The 14,275-nt window shown below is 40.0% G+C and overlaps 1 protein-coding gene and 1 non-coding gene across 2 annotated transcripts in view; one reads left to right on the forward strand and one right to left on the reverse strand.

Annotated features, from left to right (window-relative positions):
* Positions 1 to 3,782: 3,782 nt before the first annotated feature.
* Positions 3,783 to 3,864, reverse strand: TRNAS-GCU. Its single transcript has one exon. It is a non-coding gene; the product is annotated as a tRNA-Ser (tRNA).
* Positions 3,865 to 4,250: 386 nt separating this feature from the next.
* KNL1 (kinetochore scaffold 1) overlaps positions 4,251 to 14,275 on the forward strand; it is a 65,041-nt gene continuing 55,016 nt past the window's right edge. The window contains exon 1 of the mRNA XM_032418016.1: positions 4,251 to 4,333. The gene's annotated coding sequence lies outside the window, so the exon portion shown is untranslated. The remainder of the gene's footprint in view (positions 4,334 to 14,275) is intronic.

Genomic DNA, 14,275 nt, shown 5'->3' on the forward strand with positions numbered 1-14,275 from the left:
CCCAGAAGCTGTTACCACAAAGGGGATGCTTTCGTGTGATAGCATGCAGCTCAGGGAATGATCTGAGCAAAGAAAAATAATTTCCAGTTGGTGTTGCAGGCACAAAGAATAACTGGATTCACTCTTGAACTTCTTCAGGCCTTGTCATGACTGTCTTCCCAGAAATGGTCCTCCAGTGAGACCATAGTTCCTAATGGTAGGAACAGACTGAACTCACTTCTGTCATTGCCTGCCTCTCAAAACCAATCTTTTTTTTTTAAAGAGATTTTTGTTTTGTTTTGTTCTTAAGATTTTATTTATTTATTTTAGAGAGAGAGAGCATGAGAGGGGGTAGGGTCAGATGGAGAAGCAGACTCCCCGCTGAGCAGGGAGCCCGATGCGGGACTTGATCATACCTGAGCCGAAGGCAGTCGCTTAACTAACTGAGCCACCCAGGTGCCCTCAAAACCAATCTTTGCAAGCTTTGCAGCCCAAGGTCTGGTTTTTCATGCAAGAATTAAAAAACAAACTGGGGGCCCACCAAAACAAAACAAAAAACCCAAAACCAAAACCAAATTCTTTGGATTTCAATTCTTCCTTCAAAGCTATGTCCTAGAAGGGCTGCTGACCATCACCAGTTAAACACTGAATCGTTCTTCCCAGAGCACCTCATTCTCCAAGGACAGTGGGTCTTCCTGAAGCTGGACTTGGAGAATGAAGGCCCACTCCTGGGCCCTGAAGAAGTAAGTTGGAATACCTTGGTAACACCTTTGACTGCGCAATGATTTTTTTCTCTCGTGGTCTTCCAGAGGGTGAGGAGCCCTGCAAAAGTTCAGGATAGGCCTTGTGAAGAAGAACCCTGGTGTTGATGGAGAATGGTTTCCCTGACCTGTGGTTTGTTGACAAATTTCAGGGAGTAATAGAGATCTTTCCAAAGGTAGCAGCCATTCCTCTAGAAGTACCTTGTCCAAGTCTTGCAGTTGCAGCTGCGCCAGTAGATGGCGCCTCTAACTCTTACTGCCTTATTACAAATGTATTTTTCCATTACTAATCCAAGGTACCCCCCAGCCCACCCTGAGTTTTTAAATAATCTGGCATGTTGTTGATTCTTTTGATTCTCTTAGAAAAAGTTACAAGTAAGCACAGTTCTTACAGGTGAAGAGATTACAGAAGTGCAAAACACTGGAACTGTCATAGCAATTATTACTGAAATTTCATATGAAAGAAATCATGAATGAACTAAGCATGAAAATAGGTAAAGAGCTGAAGAACAGAAAAATGAGTTTCCATTCACAAGTCTGTTTTTTTTTTTTTTCCCTCTAGACACTTCCAGTGCTTTGTATTTTCAGAATTTCTACAGCTGAAGATGTTCCTTTGGGAAAGTAATCCACTCACTTTGATAGATCTTATAAGATCTGATACATTGATAGATCTTATCAGTTTTCCATAGGAAGTCGTCACTGCAAGAAGCAGGCATAACTCAGAAGTGATGCAGTCTTGCCCGTCTTTAGAGAGGTAGCAGTCCCAATAGGCCATTTATTTAATTTTTTTTTAAGATTTTATTTATTTATTTTTTAAAGATTTTATTCATTTATTTGACAGAGAGAGACACAGCGAGAGAGTGAGCACAAGCAGGGGGAGTGGGAGAGGGAGAAGCAGGCTTCCTGCGGAGCAGGGAGCCCGATGCGGGGCTCGATGCGGGGCTCGATGCGGGGCTCGATGCGGGGCTCCATGCGGGGCTCCATGCGGGGCTCGATCCGAGACCTTGGGATCATGACCTGAGCCGAAGGCAGACACTTAACGACTGAGCCACCCAGGTGCCCCCTGATAGGGCATTTAAATACTGTCTGGCAAATGCTGGGGGAAACCCAGGAGTAACCAGGAGGAGTGCAAAGTTCCAGAAGCAAGAGAAAGCACAGGGACTAGTTACAGGGAATCTAAGACGGGGCTGCGGGTTGCAGGGCAAAGGGAGACTTGTTGATGGGGATGATATCTAAACTAAGATCTAAAGGAGGAGCAGGAACCAGGCAGGCAGAGGTGAATGGGAAGGAGGTACAGGGGAGCAGAAACATGTTCCAGGGAGAGGAGTAGGAATAGCATAGGTCTTGGGCGTAGAGAGTAAATCTGAGTTCAGAACAAGTTAAGATCAGTGTGTTCAGGGCACTTTAGAAAAGTCTCAGAGGTTCTTAACTTTTTTTGTGACATAGACCCCTTTGGCAGTCTGGTGAAGTCACTAGGTCCCTTCTCAGGATGTTGTTTTTAAATGCATAAAATTAAGTTTGTTGGAATACAAAGGCAACAATTATGTTGGAATACAGTTATCGAAATATTTTTAATATCTGTGATATAATAATATAATACTGTATGTACTTCTTTAGGAATGCATAACTTAATGGCAGGTCTAATAATTTATTTGAAATAGTGATGAGCAGGTAATGGGATATAAAAATATGTGATTTCTCTTGGTAACAAAATTACAGTTAAGGTTAATATTACTATAGTTCATTGCTTACCTTTATTGAAGGCAGTACTTTCAATGATAGATTAGTGAAAATAAAGATGCACTTTTTCCTCCAACCAAATAACCAATTGAATTCTTATGAATGTGGACTCTAATGGACTCCTTATGAATGTGTGCAACCGGGATAGAAACCCTTCTTAAGAGCAGGTGGCAAATGGATTGGAGAGCAAGGCTGAAGACAGGTGCTGGGGCGACCCAAAGCTCTCAACACAGGCATCAATATCCCCAAGGGATTTGGATTTACCTGGGGAGGAACCCCAGCAGTGGGCCAACTGCCTACTCTCAGTGCTGCAAACCTTGCTGAAGCACCAGCCAGGTGCCAGGTATGCAGTGTGCACAGCCTCATGGGAGAGAGAACAGGTAAATCATTTCTGCAAGGGATTAATGAGCACTAAATACTAATCTCCAGCACGGTATTGAATGGAGGTTAAGACCCAGCAGAGTTCGACAGACTTGGATTACACTGCCCTTTCTTACATAGTTATAGAAGCTGTATAACCTAGGACAAGTTTATCTTCCAGTGTCCTCATCTGTAAAAAGGAGTAATAAAAATGTCTATCATGATCATAGGGTTATGACGAGTTAAAGTGATGTAATTCATCGTGGTGCCTGTAGATAATAAATACTGGATAAATAAAGGTTAATATGAGTTGAATGAATGTGCCTGATGACCTTTGAAGAGGGGAACCCCTCTATTCTATTTCTGTCCTCTGTGTCTCCCTCTCTGTTTAAATCTAAGAACAGGTTTAACACTTTCTTCCGTGGTAAGGTAGCCATGTTTCAGGTCTTCAGTCTCTGGCTTCTAGATACTAAGTTTCTGCATGTTGTCAACATCTTTTTAATGTTTCCCAATGTATACTTTTCTTGAGCACATGCAGCCTGCTGGGGTCTGGAAGAGAATCTTGAACACTGTGTCTTATAGTAGCTTTTGCAGTGATAGCCTGGTATGTCATAGTAAGGAGAGGTATTAAAAACTCCGCGGTAAGGGGTTTATGGTAACTGAAGTCCCTCACTCAGAAGCTAGGTTAATTTAACATGGAATTCTTTGCACTGTTGTTTACTTCATATAAAAAGATAATAAATGAAGCACACACGTCTTCTGGGATGTTTCTTTCCCTCTTGTTTATCTGGGACGTTAGAATGCTCCAAAAGCTGTCTTCCAAATACCTCAAAGCAGACATTGATGCTCCCAGAGTAAATCGAGTAGTAAACCGTAACTGGAATAATCAACTGTTTTCACTCGCAAATAAATTTACATTCATCTGAGGCAAAAAGCTACAATCGACGAGGATGGGATTCGAACCCACGCGTGCAGAGCACAATGGATTAGCAGTCCATCGCCTTAACCACTCGGCCACCTCGTCCCCGAAGCTCAGTCCTTCCTGGTAGCTATAGGGAGTAATACTAGGGGGATGTGACGCAATGTTATGGAAGCCGCCATTTTGTACGGAAACAAAGATCTGATCATTTTTACAGCAAGTAATCAAAAGAAGATGGCTGCTCCCACGATGTGAAGGATCTGCAATGGAGCGGGACAAAGGAAAATTCGGTGGAAAATAAGATAGACTTTAGGGAAATAAAATTGATATACAGACTGGGAAGGAAGTTTGATTAAAGGAGTCAGGAAGGGGGTTGCTCCGGAGTATAAGGGGCGGAGCCGACGCGTAGAGCGGCTTTGCGCATGTGTAACAGCTAGGCGGTTAGATTTGAATACTTCACTGAAGTAGTCTGGGCGTTGTGAGGTTAGTCGGTGGGCGGCGGCGGGCTCGCTCTCTGAGGAGCGCGCGGACCCCAAACAAATCTGAGGACCATTTGTCAAGCAGCTGGACTGCGGTGGGTAAAGAGAATGACCCTTTCGTTCTAGGCTTCCGGGGCGGTGGGCATTAGGTTTTTTCTGGGCGCTCTGAAGGCTCGGTGGTGGGTCGTGGGGACGCTCCCTCCGCCAGGCGGTCTCCGAAAGCGCTGGGCCCAGAGTAGAAGTTTCTGCCGGTTTGCGGGGCTCTTTGCCCACCTGAGCCTACACTTTGTGCGCCTTCCTCTTCCCTAGCACTTCTCCCTCCACACCTGAGCCCCTCGGGCCTGCTCGGATTGCCGGTCCGCGGCGCCCCGCCATCTTCTGTCAGGGCTCCGGGACTGTGCCTCGCACCCCTTCCCTAGGGGACTCCCGGCGGTTTGTATTTCCGACTCGGTCTTTTTGTAGCTATAAGTGAAGTGACAGCGTTGAGTGGTTTTAAGCGCTCGGCTCGTCGCAGTTTATTTACTGGCAGCACTAAACAGACATTCGGTTTCCTGCAGTTGCAATAACATTAACAGATAAAGCCAGTATTAGTAAGCCACAAACGAGTTTTGAAAATATCTCCCTGTGTCCATTAGTAGCTCGGAGCTTATTAAAGCCCCTTTTTCTTGCTGCTTATCTCAGTACTGAGTTTAAGGGAAAAAATTCTCAAATATTGCCGATTGGAATTTTAGAGATAAGTTTGTAGAGAGATGACGGAGAAAACCAGAGCAGAGCTTACTCTAGCTAGATATTAAGATTGAAGTTTTCACTTCAATTGAATTGGATCAATCGAATTCCTCAGATATTTAGTGGGTCCCTTGTCTTGTGCTAGGGCCGGGAGCGAATGATTCAGAGTCCCTAATCTGGAGGGATTTTCAGTCCAAAAGAGAAAATAATTAACATTCACAAATAACTATAATACAAGACAATGTAAAGGATTATAGGACTTTGTAAGGTGGTATGGGAGCACAGAAAAAGGAGAGTTTGTTTGATGCTTTTAGCCCTGGAGACTAGAGGAGGCTTTGTGGAGAAAGGGGCATTTGAGGTGGAACTTGAAGGGAAGGATGCCTTACAGAGATGAGTCAATGTAAGATTTTGCTAATTAAAGGTTGGGTTCAAAGCAGTATGATTCTCCTTGACTATGTGAATGGCTGGAAATGTTTACAAGATGACAAATAGATACAAAAATGTTTGGAGTGGTAGAATCAGTGACATGCTTGATGCTGAATAAGAGAGCATAGTAGAAGATAATCTAGGTATTGATAGTGCTGTCCAATAAAACTTTCGGTGATAATGGTAATGTTTTATATTTGCACTGTCCAGCATCGTTCACCACTAGTTACAAATGACAACTGAACACATGAAATGTGGCTATTGTGACTAAAGAACTGAATTTTAAGTTTTATTTCATTTAAATTAAATTTAAATAGCTACTGTATCAGATAGCACAGGTCTAGAGCCCATTATCAGTGGACACAGTGGAATACATTAACCCTAGAAATTGGTAGTGAAATGCAGGAGTAGCCAGAGTCAGAAAGTAAATGTTTGAGGTTTTGCATTTCACGTGGTCACCAGCATGGTCTCTGGTATGTTCTCTGTTTTTTTGTTTTGTTTTGTTTTTTCTTTTTTGTTTTGTTTTCTACAACCCATTCAAAATGTAGAACAAAACAAAAAACACTCTTAAGGGCCCATTTGGGCCCTGTAGTTTGAAGACTTCTGGATTAGTTAGACTAGTAATTCCCAAACTTTCTTGGCTCATTGGTGCCCTTAGATCAAAAGAAATAACTAACAGTTCCATTTATTAAGTCATTAGGTCCAAACAACTTAAAAAGTTGTTAAGTTGAAATAAATTTATGTCCTAACCGCTTAGTAGCCATTTGAAAAAAAATAATATGCATAAATTGAAAGAAAAGATAATATTTTTATTTTATGCTTAAATAATCACAGTTATTTACTAAATGGCTGTGTGTGCCTGTTGAACACTACACAACTTCTCAAATCTTGGAATCATATAGGACACTGCCACCCTCATTTCCAGTACCACACTGATAAAAAGTACTTGCTTCATATCATAACAACTGCCAAAAATCCAGCTTTGCAATAATATATTATCAAAATGAATGTAATACAAATGGGTACTATTTTGAGCTAGTAGTTCACACAGTGCCTGACAGATGTCAAAAATTGCTGTTTCTCTCAAAAATTTAAAATAACCCAGGACACTTCTGTGAGTATGCTGTAGCACCCCTGAGTGCCAGGTGTACAGATTTAGAACCAATAATTAGTTAATGTGGCAGTGACCAAGAGTTCAACCGTAACAGCATTTTACAAATGAAGTTTAACATGATGATCTGGGGTACCCTATTTCTGTTGATGGTGGAACTTATAGTTGTATAATAAATAGAATTTTTTTTTAAAAAGGAGGATTTCAATAAGCTTTGAATCTCATCACTTACTTAAATGCCACCTGGTCTGCAGATTAGACAGGAATGATGTTCAATGACTATTTCAAACAGTGAAGATGTTTAGGTGATCCTGATTTGATAGTATTTAATATTTTTATCTGTGAATTTTGAATACGTCACTGAATTTGAAAATATTCCCAGAAGGAGAAAAACTAGGCAAGTGATTGTAAAGGTAACTTAAAAGATTGTTTCTTAATTACTCATTCAGCAAATATATATTGAGCTCCTATTATTTACAAAGCATGTGCTAGTTTCTCAGAATGTAACAGTGAGCATAAGAGACACCAGCCTTATTCACATAGAATTTACTCTTGGGGCACAGGTAGTTTGGGGAAATACTAGGAATAACTGATTTACATAACAGGCTTTTAAATTGCAGTTGTGGTAATGCTACAAAAGAGACATACGCAATGCTACAAAGAGTGCTTTTCTTAGCTTTTTTTGCCAAGAGAGAATAGCAAATATAAATTCAGTGGCTTGGGAAAGAGCTTTGTGTGTACAGGAATAAAAGTGCCAGTGTGGCTAGAATAGTGAGGAAGACAGTGGCATGAGATGAAGTGTGAAGTCTGAAAGGCAAGTGGAGAACCAGATCTTGGAGAGCTTTATAAGTCCTGGTGAAGAGTTTATTCTCATTACCACGGGAAGCCATTGGAAGCCATTAAAGGGTTTTAAGTATGGAGTCTCTTAAATGTAACTTATGTTTAAGAAGATAACTGTCTATGTAGAGAAGAGACTATGGAGGATAAGAGTGAAAGTAGGGAGACCATTAAGGTAAATATTGCAATAATTTACATGAGAGATAATAAGCTTGAAACGGTGATGGAGGCACTGAAGATAGCAGTGAATTCATTTGGGGTAAATATTGGAAATAGAACTACTAAGATTTGGGGATGAACAGAATTGGAAATAGGTGTCATACCTGTTTGATCTCAGAGGGAAATCTTCAAAGTTTCACCATTAAGGTGATGTTCGCTGTTGGTTTTTAAAAATTTTTTTAATTTAATTTTTTAAATTCTATTTTATTTAAATTCAATTAATTAACATATAGTGTATTATTAGTTTCAGAGGTAGAATTCAGTGATTCATCAGTTGTATATAACACCCAGGGCTCATTATCTCACGTGCCCTACTTAATGCCTGTCACCCAGTTACCCTATCACCCCATCCTCCTCCCCTCCAGCAACCCTCAGTTTGTATCCTATGGTTAAGAGTCTCTTATGGTTTGTCTCCCTCTCTGATTTCGTCTTGTTTTATTTTTCCCTCCATTCCCCTATGCTCCTCTGTTTTGTTTCTTAAATTCCACATGAGTGAAATCATATAATTGTCTGATTGACTTATTTCACTTAGCATAATACCCTCTAGTTCCATCCACGTCATTCCAAATGGCAAGATTTTTTTTGATGGCTGAGTAATATTCCATTGTGTGTGTGTGTGTGTGTGTGTGTGTGTACCACATCTTCTTTATCCATTCATCTGTTGGTGGACATCTGGGCTCTTTCCATAGTTTGGCTATCGTGGACATTGCTGCTATAAACTTTGGGGTGCAGGTGTCCCTTCAGATCACTACATTTGTATCTTTGGGGTAGATAACTAGTAGTGCAATTGCTGGGTTGTAGAGTAGCTCTATTTTTAACTTTTTGAGGAACCTCCATACTGTTTTCCAGAGTGGCTGTACCAGCTTGCATTCCCACCAGCAGTGTAAGAGGGTTCCCCTTTCTCCACATGCTTGCCAACATTTGTTGTTTCCTGACTTGTTCATTTTAGCCATTCTGACTGGTGTGAGGTGGTATCTCATCGTGGTTTTGATTTGTATTTCCCTGATGATGAATGATGTTGAGCATTTTTTCATGTGTCTGTTGGCCATTTGTATGTCTTCTTGGAGAAATGTCTGTTCATATCTTCTACCCATTTCTTGATGGTATTTTTTCTTTTTTGGGTATTGAGTTTGATAAGTTCTTAATAGATTTTGGATACTAGCCCTTTATCTGATAAGACATTTGCAAATATCTTCTCCCATTCTGTTGGTTGTCTTTTGGTTTTGTCGACTGTTTCCTTTCCTGTGCAAAGACTTTTTATCTTGATGAAGTCCCAATAGTTCATTTTTGCCCTTGCTTCCCTTGCCTTTGGAGACGTGTCTAGCAAGAAGTTGCTGCGGCCGAGGTCAAAGAGTTTGCTACCTGTGTTCTCCTCTAGGATTTTGATGGATTCCTGTCTCACATTTAGGTCTTTCATCCATTTTGAGTCTATTTTTGTGTTTGGTGTAAGGAAATGATCCAGTTTCATTCTTCTGCATGTGGCTGTCCAATTTTCCCAACACCATTTGTTGAAGAGACTGTCTTTTCTCCATTGGACATTCTTTCCTGCTCTGTTGAAGATTAGTTGACCATAGAGTTGAGGGTCCATTTCTGGGCTCTCTATTCTGTTCCATTGATCTATGTGTCTGTTTTTGTGCCAGTACCATACTGTCTTGATGATGACAGCTTTGTAATAGAGCTTGAAGGCTGGAATTGTGATGCCTCCAGCTTTGCTTTTCTTTTTCAACATTCCTTTGGCTATTTTATGATTCCATACAAATTTTAAGATTATTTGTTCCAGCTCTGTGAAAAATGTTGATGGTATTTTGACAGGGATTGCATTGAATGTATAGATTGCTCTGGGTAGCATAGACATTTTAACAATATTTGTTCTTCCAATCCATGAGCATGGAACATTTTTCCGTTTCTTTGTGTTCCTCAATTTCTTTCATGAGTGTTCTATAGCTTTCAGAGTACAGATCCTTTGCCTCTTTGGTTAGGTTTATTCCTAGGTATCTCATGGTTTTTGGTGCAATTGTTTTTTTGTTTTTTTTTTTTTAAGATTTTTTATTTATTTATTTGACAGAGAGAGACACAGCGAGAGAGGGAACACAAGCAGGGGGAGTGGGAGAGGGAGACGTAGGCTTCCCGCGGAGCAGGGAGCCCGACTCGGAGCTTGATCCCAGGACACTGGGATCATGACCTGAGCCAAAGGCAGACGCTTAACGACTGGGCACCCAGGCGCCCCTTTTTGGCGCAATTGTAAATGGGATCAATTCCTTAATTTCTCTTTCTCTGTGTCATTCTTAGTGCATGGAAATGCAACTGATTTCTGTGCATTGATTTTATATCCTGCCACGTTGCTGAATTCCTGTATGAGTTCTAGCAATTTTGGGGTGGAGTCTTTTGGGCTTTCCACATAGAGTATCATGTCATCTACAAAGAGTGAGAGTTTGACTTCTTCTTTGCCAATTCGGATACCTTTTATTTCTTTATGTTGTCTGATTGCTGAGGCTAGGACAACAGTAGTGAGAGTGGACAGGCGTGTCATGTTCCTGACCTTAGGAAAAAAGCTCTCAGTTTTTCCCCATTGAGAATGATACTTGCTGTGTGTTTTTTTATATGACTTTTATGCTATTGAGATATGTTCCTTCTATTCTTACACTGTGGAGAGTTTTAATCAAGAAAGGATGCTGTACTTTGTCAAATGCTTTTTCCGCATCTATTGAGAATATCCTGTAGTTTTTGTCCTTTCTTTTATTAATGTGTATATCACATTGATTAATTTGTGGATGTTGAACCAAACTTGCAGCCCAGGAATAAATCCCATTTGGTTGTGGTGAATAATCCTTTTAATGTACTGTTGGATCCTATTGGCTAGTATCTTGGTGAGAATTTTGGCATCCGTGCTCATCAGGCTATTGGTCTGTAATTCTCCCTTTTGGTGGGGTCTTTGTCTGGTTTTGGGATGAAGGTAATGCTGGCCTCATAGAGTTTGGAAGTTTTCCTTTCATTTCTATTTTTTGAAGCAGTATCAGAAGAATAGGTATTAATTCTTTTTTAAATGTTTGGTAGAATTCCCCTGGGAAGCCATCTGGCCCTGGCTCTTGTTTGTTGGGAGATTTTTGATTACTGCTTCAATTTCCTTGCTGGTTATGGGCCTGTTCAGGTTTTCTATTTCTTCCTGGTTCAGTTTTGGTAGTTTATACGTCTCTAGGAATGCATCCATTTCTTCCAGATTGTTTAATTTGTTGGCCTATGGTTGCTCATAATATGTTCTTATAATTGTAGTTCTTTGGTGTTAGTTGTGATCTCTCCTCTTTCATTCATGATTTATTTGGGTGCTTTCTCTTTTCTTTTTGGTAGGTCTGGCCATGGGTTTATCAGTCTTATTAATTCTTTCAATGAACCAGCTCCTAGTTTCATTGAGCTGTTCTACTGTTCTTTTGGTTTCTGTTTCATTGATTTCTGCTCTAGTCTTTATTATTTCTCTTCTCCTGCTGGGTTTAGGCTTTATTTGCTGTTCTTTCTCCAGCTCGTTTAGGTGTAGGGTTAGGTTGTGTATTTGAGACCTTTCTTGTTTCTTGAGAAAGGCTTGTTGTGCTGTATACTTCCCTCTTAGGACTGCCTTTGCTGCATCCCAAAGATTTTGAACAGTTGTGTTTTCATTTTCATTTGTTTCCATGAATTTTTAAAATTTTTCTTTAATTTCATGGTTGACCCATTCATTCTTTAGTAGGATGCTCTTTAGCCTCCATGTATGTGATGATCCCAGTCTTTTGGTACTGGTTGAGATCTGATTTGTGACCCAGGATGTGATCTATTCTGGAGAATGTTCCATGTGCACTCGAGAAGAATGTGTATTTTGTTGCTTTGGGATGGAATGTTCTGAATATATCTGTGAAGTTCATCTGGTCCAATGTGTCGTTCAAAGCCCTTATTTCCTTATCAATCTGCTTAGATGATCTGTCCATTGCTTCACTATTATATGTCCAGGTATTGACCTATTTTTATTGATCTTGAGGGGGGTTCTCTGTGCCTCCTGGACTTGAATGCCTCTTTCCTTCCCCAGATTAGGGAAGTTCTCAGCTATGATTTGCTCCAACATACCTTCTTCCCTCTTTCTCTTTCTTCGTCTTCTGGGATCCCAATTATTCTAATATTGTTTCGCTTTATGGTATCACTTATCTCTCAAATTTTCCCCTCGTGTTCCAGTAGTTGTTTATCTCTCTTTTTCTCAGCTTCTTTATTCTCCATTGTGTGGTCTTCTATATCACTAATTCTTTCTTCTGCCTCATTTATCCTAGAGCCTCCATTTTTTATTGCTTCTCAGTAATAGCTTTTTTTATTTTGACTTGGTTAGATTTTAGTTCTTTTATTTCTCCAGAAGGGATTCTCTAGTGTCTTCTATGTTTTTTCAAACCCAGCTAGTATCTTTATAATCGTTATTCTGAACTCTAGTTCCAACATCTTACTAATGTCCATACTGATTAGGTCCCTGGCAGTCAGTACTGCCTCTTGTTCTCTTTTTTGAGGTGTTTTTCCATCTTGTCATTCTGTCCAGAGAAGAATAGATGAACGAGAGAACAAAATAATCATATGGCAACAACAAGCCCAGAGAAATATACACTAAACAAATCAGAAGAGACCCAAAACCGGAAAAAAAGAAAAAGAAAAGAGGGGAAGAGAGAATATAATTGAATAAGTGAACAGAATAGAGCAATACATTGGATTCTGTGTATATTTTGGTCTGTTTTTTAGAAAATTAGATCCCAAAATTGTAAATAAAGAAAAACTTATATATGTACAAAAATAAATACAATGAAAGGATAGAATATAGCTGTAAAAATGGAAATTAAAAGACAAGAAAAAACAAAAGAGAAAGAAGAAAAACAACAACAAAAAGGAAGGGATATAAACAGACAGGTGAACAGAACAAAGCAATACACTATCTCCTGAGTGTATTTTGGTAGGATTGTTAGAGGAAACTACATCTAAAAATTGTAAAGAAAGAAAAACTTATATATACAAAAATAAAATTAAATACATTGAAAGGATATAATGTAACTGTAAAATGGAAATTAAAAAAGACTTTAACAAAACAAAAGCAAAAAAAGGAAGAAGAAAAAGAGAGAATATGATCAGGTGGGCAAATAGAACAGAGCCATACACTAGATTTTGGGTGTATTTTGGTCTGTTAGAAGAAATTGGATCCCAAAATTTTAAAGAAAGAAAAACTTTCATATATATTATATATATATATATTTATTATACACAATATATATATATACACAATATATATATACACACACAGACACAAAATAAGATACACACATATAAAATAAGATGAAATATAATGAAAGGATAGAATGTGACTGTAAAAATGAAAATTAAAGATTTTAAAAAGGAGTTGATAAAAAAATTGGTTGAAAAAATAAATAAAAATTGTTTTAAAAAGAAAGAAAATTTTAAAAATTAAAGTTGAAAGACTAAAGAATCATGGGGAAAAAGCCATGATTTCTATGTGCTGGAGTTTTGCAGTTCTCATTGATCGGTAAACTTGGTCTTGGCTGGATGTTCTTGCTGATATTTTGGGAGAGGGGCTTATTGAGTTGATTCTCAAGTGTCTTTGCCCCAGGCAGAATTGTACCACCCTTGCCAGGGGCCAGGCTAAGTAATCTGCTCCTCTTTGCTCTCTCTGGCTTTTGTTCCCTGAAGGCTCTCCACGCAGCTTTAGAAGATGAAAATGAAAATAGCAGCTTTTCAGTCTCCAGCCCCAGAGCGGAAGACTCTGGGCCCCACTTCTCAGTGAGGCCTCAGAGAAAAACAATCACTCCTCTCTCCCTGGTCTCTGGCCGCACTCAGTACTCACCTGGCCTGTGACCGAGTGTCTCTATCTCAGGCACATGACCCCGTTTTGAGACTCCAAACCCATCAGACTCCTGTGGTGCGCTCTTGCGCCACTCCTCCCAAGGGAGGAAGGGGGATCTTCCCAGTTCTTCTGCGAGCAGGGGCCCGACTGTGCCATGGATCCTGGCTTATGGCAACCCCTAGCTGAGAGCCCACTCCTCGGCTCACTGATTGTAGCCAGCTTCCCCGCTCCGATGCCTGGGAGCTCTGCCACACTCAGGCACCCCTGGTCTTCCTGTGACCCTGAGGATCCTGAGACCACACTGCCCTAGCTAGGATTCCATCCCCGCTTAGCAGCCTAAGTGACATCCCTCACCGGAGCAGATTTCTAGAAGTTCCAATTTTGTGCTCCACTGCTATATCACTTGCCAGTAGCCCGTTGAGGGAGGCTCCCTGCCCTGTGGTCTGCCCTCCCATATATTGCCTTGGATTCACTTCTCCGCACCGCCTACCTTGCAGAAAGTGGTCACTTTTCTATTTGTAGAGTTGCAGCTATTATTTTCTTCAATCTCTGTTTGAGTTCGCAGGTGTTCAGAATGATTTGATAGCTTTCTAGCTGAATTCCTGGGACGAGAGGAAATTAAGGTCTCCTACTCCTCTGCCATCTTGGACTCTCACATTCAGCTACACTCTTTCAAATGTTATTTTTATGTCTTAAAGTTTTTTTGCTGAGTACTTATAGTTGAATTTTCATAACATAAATATGTATATTATGCACATCCAGTATATTTTGATACCTAATTGATTTCACTGTGGGGTTAAATTATTATATAATCCATAAATTCTTATAAAGTAGGCCAAATTTTTTTTGAACCATTAATGCCCTTAT

The sequence above is a fragment of the Phoca vitulina genome, unplaced genomic scaffold, assembly GCF_004348235.1.
Source record: "Phoca vitulina isolate PV1807 unplaced genomic scaffold, GSC_HSeal_1.0 scaffold20, whole genome shotgun sequence".
Taxonomy (NCBI): Eukaryota; Metazoa; Chordata; class Mammalia; order Carnivora; family Phocidae; genus Phoca; species Phoca vitulina.